Source organism: Garra rufa, unplaced genomic scaffold, assembly GCF_049309525.1.
Source record: "Garra rufa unplaced genomic scaffold, GarRuf1.0 hap1_unplaced_026, whole genome shotgun sequence".
NCBI lineage: Eukaryota > Metazoa > Chordata > Actinopteri > Cypriniformes > Cyprinidae > Garra > Garra rufa.
The window spans coordinates 123,817-135,690 of record NW_027394301.1 but is presented as its reverse complement, the minus strand read 5'-3'; positions in this window follow the sequence as shown (position 1 = coordinate 135,690).

Below are 11,874 nucleotides of genomic sequence, written 5' to 3'. Positions count from 1 at the left end.
CTTTATTGTGTATTGCTGTACACCCACATGAACTGTGTTCATGTTCATGTTAATTCACAGTACATAAACTTTATATGAATACTTTTTTTAGCTTAATATTAATTAACATTAATAAATGCTATTTATTTATTGGTCATGTTAACTAATATAGTTAATTTTAACAAATGAAACTGGATGGCAACATTTTATATTTTGTGTGTATGTGTCTGTGTGTTGATTTTAAAGTGTAACCCTTTCAATTCTGTAAACTTAAAATCAAAACTAGCAGATGGTTACTGTGAATGCATGTGCCAACTGGGCACCGTCTTCCTTATTGATTCTTAGTTATGTAGCACTTAAGAGTGATGTCTTATAACAGGAGTCACCAGCAAAGCAATATCCACACAAAAATTGTACAGATAGGTAACAATGACATTTAAGCAGAAGTGGTGGACGTAAAGCAAGCAATTTTGCTATCATCATGAATCATGTTCTTATCATCATCATCAGAAAATAGGCAATTTGTAGCATACTGGTTCACAGTTGGCATTTATCTGAAGTCCTTGCATTGATTGCATTTAGTTAAATCAACATTATATTTGGTCAGTCTGATCTTGAGGCCTTAGAGATGTTAAATTGTGAAGATCTTGAGTTTTCATTAAAGGGCATGTCCGTGGTGGCCTGACAAAGTTTGATGTTTCTGCATAGACATAGAAGTGGTTATAACTTAGCCTGAAAATGTCTGATCTGCCACAAAATTCACAGGTTTGGTAAGAGTCCTGGCCTGAAGACACCTAAAGACCAATATTCAGATATTATCATAGCGCCACCTGTTGGCAGCAGGATATCTCATATATTTCACTAACTCAAACATACCTAGGTCAATCTGCACCAAACTTCATATGTTTGATAATAGTGCTGGCCTGAACACATCTACATGCCAATAATCAGTTATAGGCATAGCGCCACCAGCTGGCAGCGGCAAGTTTGGCACATTTAAGTGACTTTGACATATTTCTCCTACATTTACTGTATTAAAAGCATACTGCCCCCCGTTTGCTGTTTTCCTGAAGCCACCGGTCGGCGGTGAGCCCGGGTGCGAGGGCCCGTTCATCGCTGCTCGCAGCTTTAATTATTATTATTCTTCTTATCCGGAATGAATCGCATTTTTGAGGGCCTAGACATACCCGAAAACTAACAAAACTTCGCACACACATCAGACCTGGCGAAAATGGACGTCTGATATGGGTTGCAGAAGTGGGTGTGGCAAAATGGCTCAATAGCGCCACCTTTACACGTTCCGCGGTGTGCGCATTCAGCTGTGATTATCGTACATGCACAAAAATCAGTACACACATGTAGCACACCAATACCTACAAAAAAGCCTCTTGAGATAAAATCCGAAACCCAACAGGAAGTCGGTTATTATTAATTTTCTCAGCAAAATTTGTGCCATTTTTGCCATTTTCAGGTGTCATACTTGAACGAACTCCTCCTAGAGATTTATTCCGATCAACACCAAATTTGGTGAGTCTAATCTAAAGCCCTTTGTGACGTTAAATTGTGAAGATCTAGAGTTTTCATCGGAGGGCGTGTCCGTGGCGGCCTCGCAAATTTCGATGTTTCGCCATGAAAAAGGAAGTTGCTATAACTTAGGCATACAATGTCCGATCTGTCCCAATCTTCACATGTGTGATAACACTCCTGACCTGATGACATCTACATGCCCATATTCAGTTATAGTCATAGCGCCACCTGCAGGCAACAGGAAGTGTCATGCTGTACTCTGCAACAAACTTCTCCAAGAGATTTAATCAGATCAACTCCAAAATTGGTCAGTCTAATAATAAAGGCCTTAGCGATGTTAAATTGTGAAGATCTTGAGTTTTCGGTAAAGGGCGTGTCCGTGGCGGCCTGACAAAGTTTGATGTTTTGCCATGGACATAGAAGTTGTTATAACTCAGCCATAAAATGTCCGATTTGCCTGAAACTTCACATATTCGATAAGAGTCCTGGCCTGAACACATCTGAAGGCCAATATTCTATTATAATCACAGCGCCACCTGTTGGCAACAGGAAATGACTTGTATCAAACTCCTCCTAGAGATTTAATGATATCAACATTATATTTGGTCAGTCTGATATAGAGGCCTTAGAGGTGTTAAATTGCGAAGATCTTGAGTCTTCAGTAAAGGGCGTGTCTGTGGCGGCGTGACAAAGTTTGATGTTTTGCCATGGACATAGAAGTTGTTATAACTCAGCCATAAAATGTCCGATCTGCCTCAAACTTCACAGGTTTGTTAAGAGTCCTGGCCTGAAGACACCTAAAGGCCAATATTCAGATATTATCATAACGCCACCTGTTGGCAGCAGGATATATCATATCTTTCACTAACTCAACCATACCAAGGTCAATCTGCACCAAACTTCATGTGTTTGATGAAAGTGGTGGCCTGAACACATCTACATGCCAATAATCAGTTATAGGCATAGCGCCACCAGCTGGCAGCAGGAAATTTGGCACATTTAAGTGACTTTGACATATTTCTCCTATATTTACTGTATTAAAAGCATACTGCTCACCATTTGCTGTGTTCCTAAAGCCACCGGTCGGCGGTGAGCCCGTGTGCGAGGGCCCGTTCATCGCTGCTTGCAGCTTTAATTAGGGCCCGAGCACCGATGGTGTGAGGACCCTATTGAATCTGCTCCGTTTATTATTATTATTATTATTATTATTATTCTTCTTATCCGGAATGAATCGCATTTTTGAGGGCCTAAACATACCCGAAAACTAACGAAACTTTGCACACACATCAGACCTGGCGAAAATGGACGTTTGATATGGGTTGCAGAAGTGGGTGTGGCAAAATGGCTCAATAGCGCCACCTTTACACGTTCCGCGGTGTGCGCATTCAGCTGTGATTATCGTACATGCACAAAAATCGGTACACACATGTAACACACCAATACCTACAAAAAAGCCTCTTGAGATAAAATCCGAAACCCAACAGGAAGTCGGTTATTATTAATTTACTCAGCAAAATTTGTGTCTTTTTTGCCATTTTCAGGTGTCATACTTGAACGAACTCCTCCTAGAGATTTATTCCGATCAACACCAAATTTGGTGAGTCTAATCTAAAGCCCTTTGTGACGTTAAATTGTGAAGATCTAGAGTTTTCATCAGAGGGCGTGTCCGTGGCGGCCTCGCAAATTTCGATGTTTCGCCATGAAAAAGGAAGTTGCTATAACTTAGGCATAAAATGTCCAATCTGTCCCAAACTTCACATGTGTGATAACACTCCTGACCTGAAGACATCTACATGCCCATATTCAGTTATGGTCATAGCGCCACCTGCAGGCAACAGGAAGTGTCATGCTGTACTCTACTACCAACTCCTCCTAGAGATTTATACAGATCAACTCCAAAATCGGTCAGTCTAATATAAAGGCCTTAGCGATGTTAAATTGTAAAGATCTTGAGTTTTCGGTAAAGGGCGTGTCCGCGGCGGCCTGACAAATTTCGAGGTCTCGCCATGGATATAAAACTTGTTATAACTCAGCCATAAAATGTCCGATTTGCCTCAAACTTCACATATTCGATAAGAGTCCTGGCCTAAACACATCTCAAGGCCAACATTCTATTATAATCACAGCGCCACCTGTTGGCAACAGGAAATGACTTGTATCAAACTCCTCTTAGAGATTTAATGATATTAACATTATATTTGGTCATTCTGATCTAGAGGCCTTAAAGATTTTAAATTGCGAAGATCTTGAGTTTTCGTTAAAGGGCGTGTCTGTGGCGGCCTGACAAAGTTTGATGTTTCGCCATTGACATAGAAGTTGTTATAACTCAGCCATAAAATGTCTGATCTGCCTCAAACTTCACAGGTTTGGTAAGAGTCCTGGCCTGAAGACACCTAAAGGCCAATATTCAGATATTATCATAGCGTCACCTGTTGGCAGCAGGATATATCATATCTTTCACTAACTCAAACATACCAAGGTCAATCTGCACCAAACTTCATATGTTTGATGAAAGTGGTGGCCTGAACACATCTACATGCCAATAATCAGTTATAGGCATAGCGCCACCAGCTGGCAGCAGGAAGTTTGGCACAATTAAGTGACTTTGATCTATTTTTCCTACATTTACTGTATTAAAAGCATACTGCCCACCGTTTGCTGTTTTCTTAAAGCCACCGGTCGGCGGTGAGCCCGGGTGCGAGGGCCCGTTCATCGCTGCTTGCAGCTTTAATTAGGGCCCGAGCACCGATGGTGTGAGGACCCTATTGAATCTGCTCCGTTTATTATTAGGGCCCGAGCACCGATGGTGTGAGGACCCTATTGGATCTGCTTCGTTTATTATTATTAGGGCCCGAGCCCAAAAGGGCGAAGGCCCTATTGTTCTTCTAAGGGTTATTATTTTTTTTTTTTTTTTTTTTTTATTTTTTTTCAACCTTCCGGGCACTTTTGGGGGCCTTAACATACTCAAAAACTCTTGAAAATTTGCACACACGTCGGAATCTGCGGCCATCAGGACGCCAAAGAGGCTGGGACCCGGGCGTGGTTCAGGGCCTCTACAGCGCCCCCTGGAACACAGTTTGAAAACTTGATGTACTGCGCACACATACTTGCATGTATTGATATGAAACTCGGTACACATATAGATCTCACTGAGCCAAACAACTTTTGTACTCTATATCATAGGCTCCACCTGACAGGAAGTGAGATATTTAGGGCTGTTTAAAAAGCGCATGCTCTGGAATTTAACGTACTCCTCCCAGGAATTCCATGGGATTGTCACCAAACTCGGTCAGCATGATCTCAAGACATTGGGGATGCTAAATTGCGAGGAGATTTTTGATATCTCGAACGGTTTGGCCGTGACAAGGCGACAAAGTTATGGCGAGAAATGAGAAACAGGAAGTGTCTAATAACTGTTGACCACATTGCCTGATTCTGATGAAACTTCACCAGTTTGTTCGTTGTATGATGCCGATTCCATAAATGTGACTATTATGAGTCAAAGTTATAGCGCCACCAACTGGCAGCAGGAAGTGTGTCATTTTCAAAATGCTTTGAAATCAGCCTATTAATTTTACTCGATTTTCTTTAAACTTCATCAAAATCATGTCAAAACACGGCCGATAAGAATATGTAAAGGGGTCGATGATAAATCAAATGCTGTTGCCATGGCAACATGTCAAACTTTAAAATTAGATTCCTGTCTTTTCGAGGCAGTTAACATGCTTAGAATTTCATGAAACTCAACACACACATCAATATTAATGATAGTTAGACACTGGCAAAAGGTCATAAATGGGCGTGGAGCAGGCACTCTATAGCGCCATCTTTTGACAAAAGTTGGGGGGTTAGTTTTTCCTACAGTCACCAAACTCTGTACATATATTAATCTCATCAATTTGGACAACTTTCTAAATCAAACTCATTAGCTGAGACCAACAGGAAGCCGGCTATTTTGATTTGAATGTGGATTTTTGGAAAAATCAGGCTGTAAACAAATACACACTACTTCTAAGAACAACCAGCTGTTCACACCAAACTTTTTTAACATGAAGAGAATATTCTGAAGATGTTAAATTGCGACCGGATTTTGGATATCTTGAACGGTGTGGACGTGGTGATTTTTTAAAGATATAGTAAAAAATATTTTTATATCTTTAAAGTGCAGCATCCAAACTCTTTAAAACTTTTTTCACACAGAGATCTAATCATTCTGAGCAAGTGCTGTAAATAAAAAATGTATACAAGCTTCTATGAATTAAAGAAAATTAAAAAAAGAACTCAGAAACCTGCTGTCACTCTGGTGAATGTCTCTACAGTATGTGTGTGCGTTCAGTCAGGCACAGAGAAGCTCATTATTGCAGGGGGGAGGGGTGAGAGGCAGAGAGGGAGAGAGGGGTAGAAAGTGAAACATGCTATCTTGCTTATAGACCATCTTTGAGAAATGCACATATATATATATATATATAGTGTAATCGAAATAAATACGTCTGATCTTTGAGAGTCTGATATTTTGAGAAAATATAAAGGGTCACTAAGTCTTTCATTGTTTGTATTTTGCAGTTGTTGTTTTTTTATTTTTTTACTGAACTATACCATGAACTTGTCCTATTCAGTCACATAGCAAAAGATTAAGAAAAATTAAACTTTTAGCATTAGCGATTTATCTTCATTGATAGACATTTATTTTCATAGTGTTATTTATTGAATATAAAATTTAAATTAACAACTTCAAGACAAACTTGGACAACAAAACAAGCTTTGCTGTTATCTGTTCAAAACATCTGAAAATTATAAAATTTTAAGATGAGATATATATATATATATATATATATATATATATATATATATATATATATATATATCGCCCCTTTCAATACTCAACTTGTTTTTAAAGATATTTTGAAAGAATGAAGCGTTTATAGAGCACTTTATTGTGTATTGCTGTACACCCACATGAACTGTGTTCATGTTCATGTTAATTCACAGTACATTAATTATATATGATTACTTTTTTCGCTTAATATTAATTAACATTAATAAATGCTATTTATTTATTGGTCATGTTAACTAATATAGTTAATGCTAACAAATAAAACTGAATGGCAACATTTTATATTTTGTGTGTATGTGTCTGTGTGTTGATTTTAAAGTCTAACCCTTTCAATTCTGTAAACTTTAAATCCAAACTAGCAGAGGGTTACTGTGAATGCATGTGCCAACTGGGCACCGTCTTCCTTATTGATTCTTAGTTATGTAGCGCTTAAGAGTGATGTCTTATAACAGGAGGAGTCACCAGCAAAGCAATATCCACACAAAAATTGTACAGATAGGTAACGATGACATTTAAGCAAGCAATAATAACATTTTGTTATCATCATGAATCATGTTCTTATCATCATCATCAGAGTATAGGGAAAATTTTGCATATTGGTTCACAGTTGGCATTATCTGAAGTCCTTGCATTGATTGCATTTAATTAAATCAACATTATATTTGGTCAGTCTGATCTTGAGGCCTTAGAGATGTTAAATTGTGAAGATCTTGAGTTTTCATTGAGTTGTTATAACTTAGCCATAAAATGTCTGATCTGCCACAAAATTCACAGGTTTGGTAAGAGTCCTGGCCTGAAGACACCTAAAGACCAATATTCAGATATTATCATAGCGCCACTTGTTGGCAGCAGGATATATCATATCTTTCACTAACTCAAACATACCAAGGTCAATCTGCACCAAACTTCATATGTTTGATAATAGTGATGGCCTGAACACATCTACATGCCAATAATTAGTTACAGGCATAGCGCCACCATCTTTCAGCAGCAAGTTTGGCACATTTAAATGACTTATGACAGATTTTTTCTATATTTACTGTATTAAAAGCATACTGCCCACCGTTTGCTGATTTCCTGAAGCCACCGGTCGGCGGTGAGCCCGGGTGCGAGGGCCCGTTCATCGCTGCTCGCAGCTTTAATTATTATTATTATTATTCTTCTCCAAAATGAATCGCATTTTTGAGGGCTTAGACATACCCGAAAACTCATGAAACTTCGCACACACATCAGACCTGGCGAAAATTTACGTCTGATATGGGTTGCAGAAGTGGGTGTGGCAAAATGGCTCGATAGCGCCACCTTTACACGTTCCGCGGTGTGCGCTTTCAGTTGTGATTCACGTACATGCACGAAAATCGGTACACACATGTAGCTCACCAATACCTACAAAAAAGCCTCTTGGAGCAAAATTTGACACCCAACAGGAAGTCGGTTATTTTTAATTTTCTTAGCAAAATTTGTGTCATTTTTGCCATTTTCAGGCGTCATACTTGAACGAACTCCTCCTAGAGATTTATTCGGATCAACGGCAAATTTGGTGAGTCTAATCTAAAGCCCTTTGTGACGTTAAATTGCGAAGATCTAGAGTTTTCATCGGAGGGCGTGTCCGTGGCGGCCTGGCAAATTTCGATGCTTCGCCATGAAAAAGGAAGTTGCTATAACTCAGGCATAAAATGCCCGATCTGCCCCAAACATTACATGTGTGATAACACTCCTGACCTGATGACATCTACATGCCCATATTCAGTTTTACTCATAGCGCCACCTGCTGGCACCAGGAAGTGTCATGCTGTACTCTGCAACAAACTCCTCCAAAAGATTTAATCAGATCAACACCAAAATCGGTCAGTCTAATAAAAAGGCTTTAGCGATGTTAAATTGCGAAGATCTTGAGTTTTCGTTGAAGGGTGTGTCCGTGGCGGCCTGGCAAATTTCATGGTCTCGCCATGGATATAAAACTTGTTATAACTCAGCCATAAAATGTCCGATTTGCCTCAAACTTCACATGTTCGATAAGAGTCCTGGCCTGAACCAATCTGAAGGCCTATATTCTATTATAATCACAGCGCCACCTGTTGGCAATAGGAAATGACTTGTACCAAACTCCTCCTAGAGATTTAATGATATCAACATTATATTTGGTCAGTCTGATCTCGAGGCCTTAGAGATGTTAAATTGTGAAGATCTTGAGTTTTCGTTAAAGGGCGTGTCCATGGCGGCCTGACAAAGTTTGATGTTTCGCCATGGACATAAAAGTTGTTATAACTCAGCCATAAAATGTCCGATCTGCCTCAAACTTCACATGTTTGGTAAAAGTCCTGGCCTGAAGACATCTAAAGGCCAATATACAGATATTATTATAGCGCCACCTATTGGCAGCAGGATATATCATATCTTGCACTAACTCACACATACCAAGGTCAATCTGAACCAAACTTCATATGTTTGATCAAAGTGCTGGCCTGAACACATCTACATGCCAATAATCAGTTATAGGCATAGCGCCACCAGCTGGCAGCAGGAAGTTTGGCACATTTAAGTGACTTTGATCTATTTTTCCTACATTTACTGTATTAAAAGCATACTGCCCACCGTTTGCTGTGTTCCTAAAGCCACCGGTCGGCGGTGAGCCCGTGTGCGAGGGCCCGTTCATCGCTGCTTGCAGCTTTAATTATTATTATTATTATTATTATTCTTCTCCAAAGTGAATCGCATTTTAGAGGACCTAAACATTCCCGAAAACTCACAAAACTTTGCACACACATCAAACCTGGCGAAAATTCACGTCTGATTTGGGTTTCAGAAGTGGGTGTGGCAAAATGGCTCGACAGCGCCACCTTTAGACGTTCAGCGGTGTGCGCTTTCAGCTGTGATTCACGTACATGCACCGAAATCGGTACACACATGTAACTCACCAATACCTACAAAAAAGCCTCTTGGAACAAAATCCGGAACCCAACAGGAAGTCGGTTAATATTAATATTCTCTGCAAAATTTGTGTCATTTTTGCCTTTTTCAGGTGTCGTACTTGAACGAACTCCTCCTACAGATTTATTCGGATCAACGCCAAATTTGCAGAGTCTAGTCTAAAGCCCTTTGTGACGTTAAATTGTGAAGATCTAGAGTTTTCATCGGAGGGCGTGTCCGTCGTGGCCTCGCAAATTTCGATGTTTCGCCATGAAAAAGGAAGTTGCTATAACTCAGGCATACAATGTCCTATCTGTCCCAAACTTCACATGTGTGATAACACTCCTGACCTGAAGACATCTAGATGCCCATATTCAGTTATAGTCATAGCGCCACCTGCAGGCAACAGGAAGTGTCATGCTGTACTCTACAACCAACTCCTCCTAGAGATTTATTCAGATCAACACCAAAATCGGTCAGTCTAATATAAAGGCCGTAGCGATGTTAAATTGTGAAGATCTTGAGTTTTCGGTAAAGGGCGTGTCCGTGGCGGCCTGACAAATTTCGAGGTCTCGCCATGGATATAAAACTTGTTATAACTCAGCCATAAAATGTCCGATTTGCCTCAAACTTCACATATTCGATAAGAGTCCTGGCCTGAACACATCTGAAGGCCAATCTTATATTATAATCACAGCGCCACCTGTTGGCAACAGGAAATGACTTGTATCAAACTCCTCCTAGAGATTTAATGATGTCAACATTATATTTGGCCATTCTGATCTAGAGGCTTTAGAGATGTTAAATTGTGAAGATCTTGAGTTTTCGTTAAAGGGCGTGTCTGTGGCGTCATGACAAAGTTTGATGTTTCGCCATAGACATATAAGTTGTTATAACTCAGCCATAAAATGTCCGATCTGCCTCAAACTTCAGAGGTTTGGTAAGAGTCCTGGCCTGAAGACACCTAAAGGCCAATATTCAGATATTATCATAGTGCCACCTGTTGGCAGCAGGATATATCATATCTTTCACTAACTCAAACATACCAAGGTCAATCTGCACCAAACTTCATATGATTGATGAAAGTGGTGGCCTGAACACATCTACATGCCAATAATCAGTTATATGCATAGCGCCACCAGCTGGCAGCAGGTAATTTGGCACATTTAAGTGACTTTGATCTATTTTTCCTACATTTACTGTATTAAAAGCATACTGCCCACCGTTTGCTGTGTTCCTAAAGCCACCGGTCGGCGGTGAGCCCGTGTGCGAGGGCCCGTTCATCGCTGCTTGCAGCTTTAATTATTATTATTCTTCTTCTTCTCCAAAGTGAATCGCATTTTAGAGGACCTAAACATTCCCGAAAACTCACAAAACTTTGCACACACATCAAACCTGGCGAAAATTTACGTCTGATTTGGGTTTCAGAAGTGGGTGTGGCAAAATGGCTCGACAGCGCCACCTTTAGACGTTCAGCGGTGTGCGCTTTCAGCTGTGATTCACGTACATGCACCGAAATCGGTACACACATGTAACTCACCAATACCTACAAAAAAGCCTCTTGGAACAAAATCCGGAACCCAACAGGAAGTCGGTTAATATTAATATTCTCAGCAAAATTTGTGTCATTTTTGCCTTTTTCAGGTGTCGTACTTGAACGAACTCCTCCTACAGATTTATTCGGATCAACGCCAAATTTGCAGAGTCTAGTCTAAAGCCCTTTGTGACGTTAAATTGTGAAGATCTAGAGTTTTCATCGGAGGGCGTGTCCGTGGCGGCCTCGCAAATTTCGATGTTTCGCCATGAAAAAGGAAGTTGCTATAACTCAGGCATACAATGTCCTATCTGTCCCAAACTTCACATGTGTGATAACACTCCTGACCTGAAGACATCTAGATGCCCATATTCAGTTATAGTCATAGCGCCACCTGCAGGCAACAGGAAGTGTCATGCTGTACTCTACAACCAACTCCTCCTAGAGATTTATTCAGATCAACACCAAAATCGGTCAGTCTAATATAAAGGCCGTAGCGATGTTAAATTGTGAAGATCTTGAGTTTTCGGTAAAGGGCGTGTCCGTGGCGGCCTGACAAATTTCGAGGTCTCGCCATGAAAAAGGAAGTTGCTATAACTCAGGCATACAATGTCCGATCTGTCCCAAACTTCTCATGTGTGATAACACTCCTGACCTGATGACATCTACATGCCCATATTCAGTTTTACTCATAGCGCCACCTGCTGGCAACAGGAAGTGTCATGCTGTACTCTGCAACAAACTCCTCCAAGAGATTTAATCAGATCAACACCAAAATCGGTCAGTCTAATAAAAAGGCTTTAGTGATGTTAAATTGTGAAGATCTAGAGTTTTCATCGGAGGGCGTGTCCGTGGCGGCCTCGCAAATTTCGATGTTTCGCCATGAAAAAGGAAGTTGCTATAACTCAGGCATACAATGTCCGATCTGTCCCAAACTTCTCATGTGTGATAACACTCCTGACCTGATGACATCTACATGCCCATATTCAGTTTTACTCATAGCGCCACCTGCTGGCAACAGGAAGTGTCATGCTGTACTCTGCAACAAACTCCTCCAAGAGATTTAATCAGATCAACACCAAAATCGGTC